Source organism: Pseudonaja textilis, chromosome 2 (genome assembly GCF_049901715.1).
Source record: "Pseudonaja textilis isolate UNSWEBS1 chromosome 2, rPseTex1.2, whole genome shotgun sequence".
NCBI lineage: Eukaryota > Metazoa > Chordata > Lepidosauria > Squamata > Elapidae > Pseudonaja > Pseudonaja textilis.
The window spans coordinates 64926041-64932040 of record NC_141991.1 but is presented as its reverse complement, the minus strand read 5'-3'; positions in this window follow the sequence as shown (position 1 = coordinate 64932040).

The following is a 6000-nucleotide window of genomic DNA, read 5'->3' as shown; positions in this document are numbered from 1 at the left end:
CTAGAACAGGTAAAGCATTGTCCAAGATGGTATACTCACCATTCTGTGACCAGCTGCATCCATCCCTGCTTTCAATGGGAAACAAAAGAAGGAAGTGCAAGCTTAGATAGAAATCTACAAGACCTTCATCCCTGGGAATGCTTAGGGGCCATCAACTAAATATTAGCTGTTGGGAAAGTATGGGAGAGGCCAACTCCAAAAATGTCTATGAATATGATAAAGGGTTAGACATAGTCAATGTAGATTAAAGAGCGTAGGAAATTTGGTTCCTTTTTCACTGAACACATGAGCATAGCCTACGGTTCTTTTTGGCCTATGCTTATCTTGATGAGATAAAGTTGGTGCACAAGTTTACCAATTAATTTAATTTAGTCATGTAGTCAGATGCTCCTTGGCTCATCAGTGTGTGTGTATGCCTTCAGTGAGAGTCACCAGGTAGTGGATGTTCTTTACGTTTGGCATTGTTTTTTTTCTACAGCTGCTTTTTTTAGCCTCTGATACATCCTTTGAAGTAAAGAACCTATTTGCTAAGCTATACATTCTTGTCAACAGCTACTTTTAAATTTAGATCTATTTGGCATTACTACGGCACCATTATAGCAGTATGCTTTCAAAGGCCAACTGGAAGAAAGCTGAAGCCAGGAACTATCCTCCATGAACTTGATGGATAGCTTCTTCTGGTGCCAATTTTCCTGACCACAGGTAAAGGTCTGGTTATCTTTATCAGGTGTGCTGTTTTAGGAAAGTTGTTTAAAAGTAGAACTGATCTCCCCTCCTACTTTAAGTAGACAATAACCGATTGGCTCCAAGTGAGCCTTCATCTTCTAATTATTTAGTATACAATTTAATGTCATTAACCATCTTTGAGTGGATGGAATTGCTCTAAAAGCCTTCACTCCAGAGTTCTAATATTAGGTTTTTGGCAACCATCCCTGTGTATGAAAAGAAGCCAGTTTGTTTACCAGGAATATAGACTCATGTTACAGAGCAAATGAGCAGGCAGCTATTAGTCTGATTCAAGCACTTAACAATTACTGATCATCTTGTCTTTGGATAATGGAAGTGATCAGCTGCAAGTGTAAAGGGCATGGGTTTGTTTGCTTGTGGCATTGTGGAAAAAGCTCAGCCTAAAGCAACCTCTCTTGGCCTGAAACTTTGCAAAAATGAAAGAAACGTCTCCTTTAGAGACCATACTGCTCCGCCTTTTAGGTTAGCAAACATCCAACCAGGACATGTAGAGGTTCTTGCTGATGTGTATAACGAGGCTCTTTCACTGGAGAGAACTACAATTGGCAATGGCAATAATCATATGTTCCAATGTTTGGTATCTTTCTGGACTAACTCAGGGAGGTTGGGAGTAGGAGGTCCAGTATTGTAGAGATGGTTTTAGTCAATGTCGGGGCAAGTGGTCTTGTCTTAGACCTCTACCCTCTTTCTGCTGAACTACTGGGTCAGGTCATCATTTTTTATTGGTTCCATCATCAGTGTGCTGATTATCCTCAACTGTGTTTTTCTGCAGATCAAGTGATGCTGTTGAGGTTCTTCCTCAGTGTCTGGAGTTTTTGGAGGTCTGGATAAACCCAAGAAAAACACTCTATTGCTTAAATAAATCTGCTGCATCTCCAACCAGCCTATTTGCTAGGCAATTGTTATATTGCAACATTCATAGGAAAAGTAACTCTAAAAAGTGTCAGAGACTATGGTAATCACTTATATTTGAAGCAGTGGTCCTCCTTTCTGATGTAACCACTGAATTGCTTGGATTAGCCTGCAGAAAAATAAAATGCTCTATCTGAGGCAGACAGGAGCACTCAAGGTAACATGTGTACTTTGGAAATGGAGGAGAAATGGATGCCCTGAGGTTGTTTGAAGGTGAAAAAGAAATTGATGGAACATGTTGCAAGCTAAGTCTGGCAATGGGGAAATCGAGCAGTGTGGAAAAGGCCTAATTCATGGATTTCCTCATAATAAACATGGATTGAATAAGAATGCAAGTGGGGGCATATACCTACTACTAGAAAATCTACATTTTGGGGAAATGTTATAGTGATTACTATAACCTTTGGTGCAGAATCCACCTGTGAAACATGCCTGGAAAATGAAAATGTGAATGGAGAACTTATGTTGGGCTGGCAACTGTCTGTGGGTAGTCTGCTTTAGACTCAGAAAAAAAGCAGTAACTGGGAATTAATCTGTGAATTCAATAGCTGGTTTACTTTCCTATAAAACTCATGTAAGACTTAGAGTCTATCTTCAATGATTGAGAAGTCCCATGCGCTCCATAATAGAATTACTGAATCAGCAGGTTACTCTGTAATTGTTTATGGATCAACAATTCACCTATATGAGCTCAAAGTACTATCCCCAATAATTATCAATAAGGAATACTTTTAAAGGAGCTTTTAAAAACAAAGCAATTATGACATAGTACTGTATGCTTGTTTAAAGCTTCCGGAAAAGATCTGGAGACAGTAATCATTATCAAAGCAGATGACAAACTTGTCTTTAGTAATTGACCTATATGTACATAAAGTTGGACCTTTAAACTTTATTTCAAATATTTCCATGCATTGGTGGCTATTTTGCACATCATATGTCAGAAATGAGCATTTCATGAACAACTCCAAATACAGTAGCCTAGAATATAGTCAGAGTTGGCTTGTTCGTAAGTGTTCTCGTGATCATAATGTAGATTTTTGCAAAAAAAACAACAACCAAAACCCTTTCGTCATACCATCACTTTGCATCAAAGTTGATTCAACTATGCATTAATGCATATATATTCAATCTTTTAGGGTAAAAAGCTTCTTAAAGCAGTGTGTAGCAAATAAAGAATTAAATAATGTATTTGTTAGCTGTTCCAGATGTTCCAGATGAGCCAGGCCAGAAGACAGACTCCATAAATACTGCTGGAACTTTAATTTATTGCTGCGGGGTTTGACAAACTTCTTTCCCCTTCTTTTTATGCCAGTGACAAGATGGGGCAATCTTGAGTTCCTTTCTCACTCTTCCCTTCCAGGGCTAATCTGGTATTTATGCAATAGCCTTATTTATAGCCATTTTCTATAATATTACATCACAACAGCTATTTGGGAGAATTTTAGAAATAGAAGGTGTTTGCTTTTAAAATGTACACTTCAAAAGCAATGCATCACTTGTGTCCAGCTTCATATAGAGGATAGCCTTTTAGAAGCCAAACAACTTTGATTCATTGGTTCATTACGAATGTTCAGCTAGTGAACACCATCATGATTTCTGAACAAATTATAGGCTTTCATGGTGCTCAAGCTGCTCTCTAGGAAAGCTAAAATTAGTTCCCTGAAACAGGACCAGAAATACCATGTTGCTGATATAAACTGGATAGGTAACCCCCGTGACATGTAACTGTGACACATTTGCTAATAATACCTGAAAGGTGAATGCAACCAGATATTCACTTCTGTGGCCATTTTGCTAAAACAATGGCTTTTAGCCATTGAAACATAACCAAAGTAATATGTTTCCTAAAGGAACCTTGACTCTTCTTTGGAAGGACAGATACTGAAGCTGAAGCTCAAGTACCACTTAAGGAGAAGAGACCCTCGGAAAAGACCCCGATGGTGGGAAAGATTGAAGGCAAAAGGAGAAGGGATGGCAGAGGATGAGATAGGTACATAGTGTCATCGACACAATGAATTTGGGCAAACTCCAGGAGACAGAGGAGGATGGGGAAGGTGGGGGATGGCATGCTATGGTCCAACTTAACAACTGAACAACAATAAAAGTTACAATATCATAGTTCCATTAGCTTTTGAATGTCTAAAGTAAGAATTGAGAGGTTAAGGAAACACCAAGTGCAGTAAATTGTTTATCCTCTCTTCAAAAGAAGGCTTTGCCTTGAACTTCACTACAGTTTATCTGCTTTGCAAAGTGTCCTAGGATTAAGATGTATGTGTATCGATGAGGCAGGGTTGAGAAGACAAGTTTAACCCCCTTCCTTTTATTTTATTTATATTATGACTTTCCCCTAGGAAATCAGCAGCCTTCATTGTTCCCTCCTCCAAATGCCTGCCTTACTCCTATGAAGTAAGTTGGGCTGAGATAGAGCAATTGTCCAGAGTCAGCTGTGGCTTCTACCAGTGGTGGGCTGCTGGATGGTCGGTGAGGTTTGGGCAAACCCCTAGCTGTGATCTCTAGTTGGGCCTGCTCACCTGCCCTTGGGCTATGCTTTCCCTAAATAACTGACTATTCCCCTGCCCACCGGAGCTTAGCTGCCTGTTTGAAGCTGCGTTTCAGCCCCAAAACAGTGCATGCTGATGACCAGCGAACTCTTGTCAATGAAAGTGCAGCCCACCTCTGGCTTCTACCATTCTGAGCAAGCTTGGATTTGTATTTCTTTAGCTTTTACCCACCAGTTTAACCAGCAAAAAACAACAACAAAAAAACCTGGCAAAAACCTTTCTACAACATATCACAATGATCACCGTTACTAAAATATGTTTAAAATGCATCTGGCAGATGACTGTTTGATTAAACAGGCTTTGTACTTCATTCAAAATTAAGGCCTCATTCAATACTACTTCCCAGATTGTGAAGCTGATCATTAAGGGACACTGCAACTTTTGCAGAACTAGTCAATCACTGCTTTTTCCTCTCTGATTAATTGCTGTTCATCGGTAATATTTCCCTCCTCTCAACTTAGTCCGGGATCAATCTAGCTTAGATGAAAAATATTGCCAGCTATCAAAAGCAAGCATATAACTTGGTTTCTTTAGCCAGCTTTAGTGTAATGCAAATGTAGAACAACAGCACGGAACAGAAAATGGAGATTGATGTTTCAAAGAATAAAACCACAATATAGCAGGTCTATTTGCTAAATATAAGCAGATCAATATAATTGTCTCCCACCTCAATTCAAGTGCTCTAAGAGAATATCAGAGCTGATAGCATCAAAAGTCAACATAGTTGACCAGGTATATAGCCCATCTCTTTTCCTGATACAATTTGGAAATATCTGGAGATGTAATGCCACTTATTCAAATACTTGTTTAATGAACACTTGTTCACTGACAAAATATACAATGGCAATGAACAAGTGAAAATTATAACTGGTCCTCAGAAGTTCAAACCATTGCAGCGTTCCCACGGTTTCGTGATTGTGATCTCGATGCTTGGCAACTAGCTCACAATTAAGACATAAATGTCCCAAACTCACATGATCATCATTTGCGACTTTCTTTGCCAACTTCTTACGAAGTCAGTGGGGAAGCCGGCAAGAGATTGCAAATGGCGACCATGTAGCCTTGCACTTAATAATGTTGTGGGATTCATTTAACAGCAACTGCAAGTGGCAGAACTGCTGTTGCTAAGTGATGCAGTCACATGACATATTTTACAACTGCATTGCTTAGTGATGGAAAGTCCAGTCCTATATTCCTTCCTTAACCAAGAACTATGTGTGTGAGTTATTTGAAGGGAGAAGAGTAAACAATGGTACTTCAGAGTATTTTCCTAGGTTCAGAGAGTTTCTAGCAAAAGTTATATGGGGGGTTACCAGAGCTGGTAACATTGTTATTGATGAAAAATTCCCATCTCCCAACAAAGTCTTGCTTTGGAAGAGGCATTGCACTCAGATCTAAGAAAAAAAATATAGTCCTCTGTACACCAATTCTGATCTCATTACTTATTGGCTTCAGTGCTAATTCAATTTTCATTTCTAAAAACAACACATTAGATGCAATGTTACATTTGACATTTTATGTAATTTAGACCTAAACTGTAACTGAATATTTTTTTCAAATTCAAAATGCTTGATATTACAAAGTAACATGCTCTGATACTTACAACTAGCTAAACTCACCTATAAGACCCAATTCAATTTGTTTAAATTGCACTAGGGTGCTATTTGTGAAATGTACATTTGTTTCTCCATTGTCACTCAACATAGGATCTAAAGTGAGATTTAGGCTTGATTAATTTGTATGTCTTTCTCTACTTACATTCTGCATTTCAAATTATCTT